Source organism: Dama dama, chromosome 25 (assembly GCF_033118175.1).
Source record: "Dama dama isolate Ldn47 chromosome 25, ASM3311817v1, whole genome shotgun sequence".
Classification (NCBI taxonomy): domain Eukaryota; kingdom Metazoa; phylum Chordata; class Mammalia; order Artiodactyla; family Cervidae; genus Dama; species Dama dama.
This window is the reverse complement of record NC_083705.1, coordinates 53,241,940-53,255,152: the sequence shown is the minus strand read 5'-3', so window position 1 is coordinate 53,255,152 and position 13,213 is coordinate 53,241,940. Positions and strand designations below refer to the sequence as shown.

Genomic DNA, 13,213 nt, shown 5'->3' with positions numbered 1-13,213 from the left:
GCACATCCACGGTTTACTATAAGTGCTAATCTGGAATCTTATGAAAGAACTAAATGAAAGAACTTAAAGCAATACAGTGGGATATGAATATAGAGGCTGAGCAAGGGAAGGGAAGTGACATTCCAGGTTGGTCTTATTAAGAAAGCATTATTTGAATAAATATTTGAAGGAAGGGGAAACATCCAATTAGATATGTAGGAGGTGTTCTTTCAATTATATGCATACACGTGCATGCTAAGCCGCTTCAGTCGTGTCCGAGTCTTTGCCACCTATGGACTGTAGCTTGCCAGGATCGTCTGTCCATGGGATTCTTCAGGCAAGAATACCAGAGTGGGTTGCCATTTCATACTCCAGGGGATCTTTCTGATTCAGGATGAAATCCACATCCCTTATGTTTCCTGCATTGACAGGCAGGTTCTTTACCACTAGAGCCACTTGGGAAGCCCAGTTATAGAAATAGCCAAATCAAAGATCCTAAAGCAATTTTGCTGTTTCTCAGTCACTCAGTCATGTCTGACTTTTTGTGACCCCATGTATTACAGCACCCAGGCTTCCCCATCTTTCACTATCTCCCGGAGTTTGCTCAAACTCATGCCCATTTAGTCAATGATGCCATCCAACAATCTCATCCTCTGTCACCCCCTTCTCCTCCTGCCCTCAATCTTTCCCAGCATCAGGGTCTTTTCCAATGAGTTGGCAATAGCATGGCTGGTTTGTTTCAGCTGTGTCTGTCTGAGAGAAAGAAGTGGGGAGATTGTAGAAGAAGAGGACAGAGAAACTGAAAGTGGGTGGAGGAAGGTTCTTGTAGCCCAGAGAGGAAAGCATATGAAGGAGGAGGTGATGACATCAAGCTAAGTGATCAAAAATATGGGGACTAGAAGCTGCCCATTGAATTGAAACTACAGTCTTCACTATACAATTAATATTTTGCAATGCTTTTATTAGTAAATGCAGATTATAGTTTACCTGGGTTATTCAAATGGTCTCTAAATATGAAAAAAATTCAAGTGGTCTAGCTTTTAAGTACTAGAAGGTGCTACAATTTTTCTTACTGATGAATATATTTGCAAATGTCCTAATATCTGCTGTGATTTTATTTATCTATAGAGTCAACCTTGAAAACTATTCAAATGTTAAAACTTAGGTTATAACAGGTCATTATTTGAGGACATGACTTCTGAAGCACAAATTTCTGGTTTCAAGTCCTAGCTAGGCAGTCCTGAATAGTTCCCTAGTTGCCTTAGTGCAAAAGTTGTATAATCATTTTTTAGTGTTTTGTGTTACACTAGTTGATACTAATTAGTTGATATTAAATGGAATAGCTCCTCACTGCTAGTTTGAATGGGCTAGTTAATACAATGATAATCTTATAGTAAAATAATAATATGTACCTCCTATACACACAGCATGTTTATAATCGGTCAGTTAGTGAAGGTTGTTCTACTTCAACTTTATCAGAATTTCAGGCTGAAGGAGACCTGCTCCAATCTCTGATTTCACTTTTGCCAAGGTAGGAAAAAAGTAACTTTGGCATTCAGTTTCTGAAAATCTCCACCTAGTATTGATACACATCAATTTCACTTACTTATCATTGATAAGTTTGAATCAGCCATTTTCACACAAAATATTACTTCTCTTTTATGAAAGAGCATCAAAAGGTTGCATCTTTTTCTCAACCTGCCAGTACTCCATTCATGCCATCTCCTTTTCCTGCCAACAAACTGGCATTGAAAAGTGAAAGTTGCTCAGTTGTGTCCGACTCTTTGAGACCCCCATTAGTCTGTGGAATTCTCTCGGCCAGAATACTAGAATGGGTAGTCCTTCCCTTCTCCAGGGGATTTCCCAACCCAGGGATTGAACCCAGGTCTCCCGCATTGCAGGCAGATTCTTTACCAGCTGAGCCACAAGGGAAGCAATAGCTCTCTGAATTTATCTGTTTTTTTATAGTACTTGGCTGACACAGCCTTAGTGACAAGTACACTCTACTGATACTCTGTTTTTCCACATTTCCACTCAGGCTACAAGCTCACTGGGCCCAGAATCTACCTTCCAAGTTATCACAGGTGATAGTTTTGCCAAATATTACAACCCTGTATGAAATGAATTTCTGCATTTTGAGACTCTGACAAGACTTTCTTGACTGCTGAATGGCCAGGCTTTAAGTCAGTGTTACAAATTGCTTGGGTTGTTGTTGTTGGGACAGCATATGAGCTCTAGCAAATATTTATTAACCAGTCACATTGTTCCACGGTGGCTTGGAGGCAAATGCTTATTCTTGCTCAAGATATACAACACTGTGGTTTTCCTGGGAGGCTGTAATAAACCTTGTCACCAGGAACCCAAGGCAAAGGACGTCCCATCTCCATGCCCCCAGGTTTACCAAGAGAAGGAAAAAGGATCATGGAGTCTCTCAAGCTGGCCCCTAGGCTGTCCACACAGAAGAGGGACACTCACTTACACTCATATTTTAATGTGCAAAACAAATGCCATGGTTATGTTTAAATTCAGAGGTTAGGAAGGAAGACAGTCTAACAATGTATTTGGAAGAAACAAATCCAGAAATATTTGGTCAACAGTCTGGACGATTGCCTATGAGAGTGCTTGTTACCTGTTGAATTTTGTTCACCAAAAAGATATATTCAAGTCTTCAACCCTGGCACCTATGGATGTGAATTTATTTGGAAATCGGATCTGTGAAGATGTAACCAAATTAAGATGAAGTCATTCTGAATTAGTGTGGGCCTTAATCCAACATGACTGGATTATGAGAAGAGAAGAGACTAATGTAGAGAAAAAAGGGCCATGGAAAGGCAGATATAAATACTGGATTTGTGCTGCCACACGACAGCCTACCAGAAGCTGGAAGAGATAAAGAAGGCTGCTCCACTAGAGTCTATGGAGAGAGTAGAGACCTACAAATACCCTGACTTCAGATAGCTAAGTTCCATAATTGTAAAATAATAAATAATAAATTTCAGGTTTTTTTTAAACCATCCTGTTTACTGTGCTTTGTTACAACAGCCCTAGGAAACTAATACAGTGCTAACTAAATATTAATATTTATTACCAATTTGTAAGATTTTCTTCACTGTAACTGGTAAAGTTAAGAGATTTCTTTTCGATGCTTCAATATCAATGAGTACATAATATTCAGTGAAGGGAGTTAACATAAAGCATTTTTAGGACCATAAATTGGAATTATTTCAGAAAGCTATGTTCCCTACTAGTTATCAGAGTGTAACTTTAGATAAGACACTAACTTCTTTCTACATCTTAGTTTCTTAATTTGTAAAACTTAATACTCATGAACTTGTTGCTAATTCTCATAAAAAGCTTAGAAAAAGCTCAATTAAGTTTAGCTATCTTTAAATTACATATGACTCTCTTTTTTCAGACTGTTATTCAAAACCAGAACAGGCTTTTCCTGTCTTTATATTAAATGATCTTGCACAGAGCAGAGGAGAAGATTAGAAGTATATGTTGAGGGATTAAACACTTTAATCGACTTAAAATGCTTAATATTTATATATTGAATTACCTAGAGTATATCTTAATTTCTTTTATATTTCAAACTGAAAATATAGTGTGATATTATGGAAGAAAACTATATGAGGTACTCTGATGTCATTAAAATATAAAATCATATATGAAACATGGCAAATTGCATTTAAGCAATTTTTATTAGAATTATTATTTTATGAACATATACACAAGCTCTTTTTTCAGCCCATATGAATGAAAATACCAGCAAAATTTCATTTATATTCTTGAAATGTACTATGAATTAATCTCTATCAGATCAACAAAAAAGATTGCTTGGCACTGATGCCAATTTAAATGTTACTATAGCAATCACTATGGTAATGTTTTCAATTAGTGTTCACAGTCACAGCATAACATGAGTTTAATGTACCACTTGGCAGGTTCATAACGGATCTACAGATTATTTAATTTTACCAGTCAATAAAATCTAAACAGGCCAAAAAAAGAAAAAAGCATTAATCACGTACCATCCCTAATTTTTAAATTTCAAATACTCACTAAACTTTACAAATAATCTAGGGTAAAAATACATTATCATTGTTCCCTTGCAAACCACCTATTCAAACACAATAAATTTACAAAGAAATTGCTTCATATGTCATTAACAGACACTGATATTAAAAATCCAGTGTTTATTTCATCTGGAAAGTTCATCTGAAAATAAACTCGCATATGATAAGTAAGTCATTATTATGAAATCTTATGGAGGGAAGGAAAATGAAGATAATAATGTTATTTATTATTGTTATATCTAGCATTTTGAAGCACATCTTATACCCCAGGCACTGTTCTAAGTGCCTCACAGTTTTGGTAATGTGTCTGTTCAGTTCACAAACAGCTCATTATCCAAATTCTAGTCCACTGGGGCTATGTTGCACTGCCATCTTGAAGTTCTTTATAGCTATTTAGCCACTGAAGTTTGAGTGGATGTGATCTCTGTTCTTTCTGGAAGAAAATGTATGAACTGCTAAATAATCCTGCTATTATGTTTTTCCCTTTGCCATACCAAATAGCAGGACTTCCCACTAGGACCCAAAATGAAGACTACAGGAGCTCCCTGACATCCCCACTAGATACTGTAAACAGGGGGAGAAAAAAATTAAAATTTTTGTTTAAGTTCCCTGAACACCTTAGCCCTTTAGGACTGATGAATCTATCTTAAATCACATAACAGTCTCAAAACCTGCTTGATGAAGTGCTATATTATTCCTATTTTACACACACACAAATGAAGGTTTAGAGTGTTTAAATAAATTGTCCAAGATAAACATCCATTAGGTGATAAGGGAGAAAATTAAAATCAGCTCTGAGAGTTGACAGCTGGTATCTGCTCTGGCAACTAAGAAGAGGTTGTGGTTTCTTCTGCTGAGCACAAAAAATTTAGCAGAATACCATCACTAGATGAGCTCCCTCTATGAATAAACAAGATAAAATTCTTGGGCACTAGGCACCCTCAAAATGACCAAATATCTTCCTCTTTTAGTTACTATGTCTTTATCAAAAACAACTTCAAACTGTTTTCCCAGGTACCATATAGAAAGTAACATACATGTACAGAATTGCCTCAGTTTCCTGGTATTACCTAAATTAGTGTTGATCCCTGCTTTTATAAACACATTCCAAATGCCCCAGCATACCCCCAAACTATATGACAGACTTAACTCCTCTGCCCAAAATATCTCCAGTTTCCCCATGATGGCAGTATACCTTGTTGCAGGAAGTTAATATGCCAAATTTTGACTAAAACTGTGCTCCCGGCTGTCCTTTAGGCATTCGACTTTTCAGTGAGAATCGAGATTTATACCTGGGAAGTCTGGTTTTATCGTCCACCACACAACAATTATGCGGTAATTGAAACAAAGAGGCATGAATTTTGAGAATCAATGAGGTTACTGAGGTTAGTTCCTTTCTTAACATAATTCCATGATAGATAGTTTTTACTTTGAATAAATCAAAGGGTAAGATTAAAACTATCACTGTCAAAGAATTGTTCAAACTGTCAAAGAAGAGTGTAGTAAAACTGACACAAATATGACATTTTGGGGTATGTGTGTATGAGTGTGTGTGTGTGTTTACACACATATGAATTTATAAGGAAGGTTGTTAAAGAATAGACTCAGTTCTTACCTCAGTGCCCAACCTCAAGGGCAGGGGGCTGAATAAATTATACTCTCAGCTCATGAACTGTAATTATTATCAGATCATACAAGGACCTTTTCTTGTTTCTTGATTTATTTTTATTTTATTCCCATCTGCCATTCTTACCTCCTCCAGTTTTCTTACGGATTTTTCAATAAATAATATAACCTGGGAATCAAAGTGTTTTATAATAAAATTAATTATCCTCATCATGTACCCTTGAGATTAGTGTAGAATCATGGTTTGATTTGGAGGAAGAATAATGGACCAAGAATTCAAGTAACTCAATGCACTGAGTCTGTATATTAAGGAATGGGATGTTAGGGAACAACTAACTATAACAGACAACTTCAACATGTTATCTTTCACTCTATACATATTGCACATAATTGGATCTCATTTTTAAGGCACTGTAACATTAAAAATGCTAAAAATTTAGTTAGAGATGCTGCACAGCCAATGAGGTTAATAAAGCTTTGAAATATTTCTTAATCCACTGAATCCCAAGCAGAGAATATTTACTATTTTCAGTTTAAATTATAATTCATGCTATGTCACTTCAGTTTCACTATTAATCTTTATTAGGATATATTTTCTTTGCTATAAGAGAAACTCCAAGAAGTAAAGATAGGTCAGAAATAACTTCTAAAGTCAGACTTTATTGAGCTTCTTATTCTTCCAGCTATGGATCCTTCTCTATAGGAAACTTGTTTAAGTAAGCTATATGATAAAATCAATTTATTTAAAATTTTTTCTCTGTATATTTGCCAAAGGAATATATGCCTACTGCTTAAATAGCATCATTAAGTGTCAGAGATATGAAATACTAAATGTAATATACTCGGTTCAGTTCAGTCATTCAGTCATGTACAACTCTTTGCAACCCCATGGACTCCAGCATGCCAGGCCTCGCTGTCTATCATCAGTTCCTGGAGTTTACCCAAACTCATGTCCATTGAGTCGGTGATGCCATCCAACTATCTCATCCTCTGTCCTCCCCTTCTCCATCTGCCTTCAATCTTTTCCAGCATAAGGGTCTTTTCAAAAGAGTCAGTTCTTCTCATCAGGTGGCCAAAGTATTGGAGTTTCAGCTTCAGCATCAGTCCTTTCAATGAATATTCAGGACCGATATCCTTTAGGATGGACTGGTTGGATCTCCTTGCAGTCCAAGGGACTCTCAAGAGTCTTCTCCAATATATTAACTAAAGTCAAAATGCCCTCAAATGTTTACCTCTTAGGAAGATACCTATTACTAGATATAAATTCTAATATATGCTCTGGTTTCTTGAGCATTAATAGTGATTCCCAGAATTAATTCATGTTTCCATTACATAATATTGTAACCACATACTCTGTCAAATACTTAACCCAGCTGTCTTTTTTAATAGAATTCTGCTTATTGAGCATATGAGAATCACCTGTGCCAACACTGCAACTCAGAAGATCCAGTATATCATTATTTCCTGATAATAACTTAGAGAACAACTACTTCTAGTCCATGATTTCACCATCTTAATCTAATGAGACACCATCATCATCATCATCATCATCAGAACTAACATAAGTACATAAATAGGAGGATTGAATAAAGTCAAACTCAATGTGCACTAACATATCGTTGTATTAGTGAGATAGTCTATCCTTTTAATTTCTGCATATTTTACAGGTTTTGAGCAGTTTATTACTTTCCTTAATTGTAACCATCTTTAGATACTGGAACATTTCAATAAATCTATAACAGACAGTACTGGTATTTGATTAGCCACTATTCATAAACTTTATCTAGGATTTTCCAGAACACTGATGGAATATGAGGTATGGGTTTTGACCATGCACTTAAAACTCATTTCTATTAATACAACACAGATCTGAAATCAATAGACTAGTAGATAGAGGTGAGACAGTTGAGAAGGACTGTCGTTCAATGAAAAAAATATATATGTATACTTATCACAAAATGCTACTGTGTGTACACAGGTAGAGGATATGTACACAAAAAGGTTAAACACTGTGCACTTTAGAGTCTACCATCATTTCAGAAAAGGAATTCATTTGGCCAATAAACTTAAAACACATATGATATTTGTCTTATAAGAATGCTTATCTAAGTTTAGCTATTTGTGAACTTTGAGTTTTTCAATGGTTGTGGTAAAAAATCTGAGGATTTGATTCTATCCATTGTAGGAAAAAATTTTAGAATGCTTGGCCACATAATTTTCCCCTGAGTTGTTTTTAGGTTGCTAAGTCATATCCCATTCTTTGCTACCCTATGGACTGGGGCATGCTAGGGCTCCCTGTCCTTCACTATCTCCCAGAGTTTGCTCAAACTCATATTGATTGAGTCAGTGATACTATCCAACAATCTCATCCTCTCCTTTTGCCTTCATCATTCCCAGCATCACTACAAAGCTAGTGGAGGTGATGGAATTCCAGTTGAGTCATTTCAAATTAGAAGATGATGCTGTGAAAGTGCTGCACTCCATATGCCAGCAAATTTGGAAAACTCAGCAGTGGCCACAGGACTGGAAAAGTTCAGTTTTCATTCTAATCCAAAAGAAAGGCAATCCCAAAGATTGCTCAAACTACTGCACAATTGCATTCATCTCACATGCTAGTAAAGTAATTCTCAAAATTCTCCAAGCAAGGCTTCAACAGTACATGAATAGTGAACTTGCAGATGTTAAAGCTGGTTTTAGAAAAGGCAGAGGAACCAGAAATCAAATTGCCAACATCCATTGAATCATCAAAAACGCAAGAGAGTTCCAGAAAAACATCTATTTCTGCTTTATTGACTATGCCAAAGCCTTGACTGTGTAGATCACAATAAATTGTGGAAAATTCTGAAAGAGATGGGAATACCAGACCACCTGACCTGTCTCTTGAGAAACCTGTATGCAGGTTAGGAAGCAACAGTTAGAACTGGACATGGAACAACAGACTGGTTCCAAACAGGAAAAGGAGAACGTCAAGACTGTATATTGTCACCCTGCTTATTTAACTTATATACAGAGTACATCATGAGAAACGCTGAGCTGGATGAAGCACAAGCTGGAGTCAAGATTTCTGGGAGAAACATCAATAACCTCAGATATGCAGATGACACCAGACTTATGGCAGAAAGGGAAGAAGAACTAAAGAGCCTCTTGATGAAAGTGAAAGAGGAGCGTGAAAAAGTTGGCTTAAAGCTTAACATTCAGAAAACTATGATCATGGCAGCTGGTCTGATCACTTCATGGCAAATAGATGGGGAGACAGTGGAAACAGTGTCAGACTTTATTTTTTTTGGGCTCCAAAATCACTGCAGATGGTGACTGCAGCCATGAAGTTAAAAGACATCTACTCCGTGGAAGAAAAGTTATGACCAACCTGGACAGCATATTAAAAAGCAGAGATATTACTTTGCCAACAATGGTTCATCTAATCAAGGCCATGGTTTTTCCAGTAGTCTTGTATGGATGTGAGAGTTGGACTACAAAGAAAGCTGAGCGCTGAAGAATTGATGCTCTTGAACTGTGGTGTTGGAGAAGACTCTTGAGAGTCCCTTGGGCTGCAAGGAGATCCAACCAGTCCATCCTAAAAGGAAATCAGTCCTGAGTGTTCGTTGGAATGACTGATGTTGAAGCTGAAACTCCAATACGTTGGCCACCTGCTGTGAAGAACTGACTCATTTGAAAAGACTGTTATGCTGGAAAGATTGAAGGCAGGAGGAGAAGAGGATAACAGAGGATGAGGTGGTTGGATGGCACTACCGACTCAATGGACAGGAGTTTGACGAAGCTCTGGCAGTTGATGATGGACAGGGAGGCCTGGCGTGCTGCAGTCCATGGGGTTGCAGAGTCAGACAAGACTGAGCTGACCTGAACTTCTCAGCATCACGGTCTTTTCCAATGAGTTGGCTTTTCACACCATGAGGCCAGATTCCTGGATCTTAAACGTCAGCATCAGCCCTTCCATTGAATATTCAGGGTTGATTTCCTTTAGGGTTGACTGGTTTGATCTCCTTGCTGTCTAAGAGTCTTCTCCAGCACCATAATTGAGAAGTATCAATTCTTTGGCACTCAATCTTTTTTATGGTCCATATATCACATCCATACATGACTGCTGGAAAAATACATAGCCTTGACTATACAGACCTTTGTTAGCAAAGTGATGCTGACGTCACCGTCTAGGTTTGTCATAGTTTTCCTTCCAAGAAGCAAGCATTTTTTTTGTTTTAATTTCATGGCTGCGATCACCATCCCCAGTGACTTTGGAGCCCAAGAAAATAAAATCTGTCACTGTTTCCTATTTTTTCCCTTCAATTTGCCTTAAAGTGATGAAACCAGATGCCATGATCTTTGTTTCTGAAAGTTGAATTCTCAGCCAGTTTTCTTTTTTTTACTGAAGGAAAATTCCTTTACAGAATTGTGTTGTCTTCTGTCACATCTCAACATGAATCTGCCAAGTGTGTGGCTTAGTTGTTCAGTCATGCCAAACTCTTTGTAACCCATCGACTCTAGCCCACCAGGCTCCTTTTTCCATGGGTATTCTCCAGGCAAGGATACTGGAGTGGGTTGCCATGCCCTCCTCCAGGTGAATTAGCCATAGGTATACATATATACCCTCCCCTTTGAAACTCTCTCCCATCTCCCTCCCCATCCCATTCCTCTAGGTTGATTCAGAGCCCCTGTTTGAGTTTCCTGAGCCATACCACAAATTCCCATTGGCTATCTATTTTGCATACTATAATGTAAGTTTCCACGTTACTCTTTCCATAAAACTCACCCTCTCTTCCCCTCTCCCTATGTCCATAAGTCTGTTCTCTATGTCTGTTTCTCCACTGTTGCCCTGTAAATAAATTCTTCAGCACCATTTTTCTAGATTTTGTATATGTGCGTTAGAATACAATACTTATCTTTCTTTTTCTGACTTACTTTACTCTGTATAATAGTTTCTAGTTTCATCCACCTCATTAGAAATCTCCATACGACCATCCATAGTGGCTGCATCAATTTACATTCCCACCAATATGGTAAGACCATTCCCTTTTCTCCTACCCTCTCCAGCATTTATTTTTTGTAGACTTTTTGTTGCTGGCCATTCTGACGGGTGTGAGGTGATATCTCATCCTAGTTTTGATTTGCATTTCTCTAGTAATGAGCAATGTTGAGCATATTTTCATGTGTTTGTTAGCCATCTGTATATCTTATTTGGATAAATGTCTGTTTATGTCTTTTGCCCACTTTTTGATTGGGTTTGTTTCTCTAGCATTGAATTATATGAGCTGCTTGTATATTTTGGAAATTAATCCTTTGTCAGTTGTTTCATTTGCTATTGTTTTCTTCCATTCTGAGGGTCTTTTCACCTTGCCTATAGTTTCCTTTGCTGCGCAAAAGCTTTTAAGTTTAATCAGGTCCCACTTGTTTACTTTTGTTTTTATTTCCTTTACTCTATAGGAGGTGGGTCATAGAGGATCTTGCTTTGATTTATGTCATTGAGTATCCTGCCTATGTTTTCCTCTAAGAGTTTTATAGTTTCTGGTCTTACATTTAGGTCTTTAATCCGTTTGAGTTTGTCTTTGTGTATGGTGTTAGGAAGTGTTCTGATTTCATTCTTTTACATGTAGCTGTCTACTTTTCCCAGCACCGTTTATTGAAGAGGCTGCCTTTGTCCTATTGTATATTCTTGCCTCCTTTGTCAAAAATAAGGTACCCATAGGTGCACGGGTTTATTTCTGGGCTTTGTATCTTGTTCCATTGGTCTACATTTTTTGTTTTTTGTGCCAGTACTACACTGTCTTGATGACTGTAGCTTGTAGTGTAACCTGGAGTCAGAAAGGTTGATTCTTCCAGCTCCATTCTTCTTTCTCAAGACTGCTTTGGCTACTCAGAGTCTTTTGTGTTTCCATATGAATTATGAATTTTTATTTTTAGTTCTGTAAAAAATTCCATTGGTAATTTTATAAGGATTGCATTGAATCTGTAGATTGTGTTTTGTAATATATTCATTTTCACAATATTGATTTTTCCTAGTCAGGAACATGGAATATCTCTCCATCTGTTCATGTCGTCTTTGATTTCTTTCATTAGTGTCTTATAATTTTCTGTGTACAGTTCTTTTGTCTCCTTAGGTAAGTTTATTCCTAGATATATAAATGTTCTTGTTGCAGTGGTGAATGGGATTGATTCCTTAATTTCTCTTTCTGATTTTCCATTGTTAGTATATAGAAATGCAAGTGATTTCTACGTATTGATTTTGTATCCCACACTTTGCTAAATTCATTGATTAGCTCTAATAATTTTCTGATACTATCTTTAGGGTTTTCTACATACAGTATCATGTCATCTGAAAACAGTGAAAGCTTTACTTCTTTTCTGATCTGGATTCCTTTTATTTCTTTTTATGATTGCTGTAGGTAGGACTTCCAGACTATGTTGATTAATAGTGGCAAAGTGAACACACTTGTCTTGTTCCTGATCTTAGGAGAAATGCTTTCAGTTTTCCACCATTGAGAATGTTTGCTGTAGGTTTATCATATACGGCCTTTACTATGTTGAGCTAGGTTCCTTCTATGCCCATTTTTTGAAGAGTTTTAATCTTAAATGGGTACTGGATTTTGTCAAAGGCTTTTTCTGCATCTATTGAGAGTATAATATGGTTTTTAATCTTTCTCTTTTTTCCATTTATTTTTATTAGTTGGAGGCTAATTACTTTACAATATTGTAGTGGTTTTTGCCATACATTGACATGAGTCAGCCATGGGTTTACATGTATTCCCCATCCCAATCCCCCCTCCCACCTCCCTCTCCACCCCATCCCTCTGGGTCTTCCCAGTGCACCAGCCCCGAGCACTTGTCTCATGCATCCAACCTGGGCTGGTGATGTTTCACTCTTGATAATATACATGTTTCGATGCTGTTCTCTCAAAACATGCCACCCTCGCTTTCTCCCACAGAGTCCAAAAGTCTGTTCTGTACATCTGTGTCTCTTTTTCTGTTTTGGATATAGGGTTATCGTTACCATCTTTCTAAATTCTAAATTCTACCATCTTTCTAAATATATATGCGTTAGTATACTGTATTGGTCTTTATCTTTCTGGCTTACTTCACGCTATATAATGGGCTCCAGTTTCATCCATTTCATTAGAACTGATTCAAATGAATTCTTTTTAATGGCTGAGTAATATTCCATGGTGTATATGTACCACAGCTTTCTTATCCATTCGTCTGCTGATGGGCATCTAGGTTGCTTCCATGTCCTGGCTATTATAAACAGTGCTGTGATGAACATTGGGGTGCACGTGTCTCTTTCAGATCTGGTTTCCTCGGTGTGTATGCCCAGCAGTGGGATTGCTGGGTCATATGGCAGTTCTATTTCCAGTTTTTTAAGAAATCTCCACACTGTTCTCCATAGCGGCTGTAGTAGTTTGCATTCCCACCAACAGTGTAAGAGGGTTCCCTTTTCTCCACACCCTCTCCAGCGTTTATTGCTTGTAGACTTTTGGATAGTAGCCATCCTGACTGACGTGTAATGGTACCTCATTGTGGTTTTG

General features: G+C 37.3%; 1 protein-coding gene across 1 annotated transcript in view; it reads right to left on the bottom strand.

Annotated features, from left to right (window-relative positions):
• The window catches only part of CDH9 (cadherin 9), a 138,340-nt gene that overhangs the window by 97,175 nt on the left and 27,952 nt on the right, over positions 1-13,213 (bottom strand). The window lies entirely within an intron of this gene.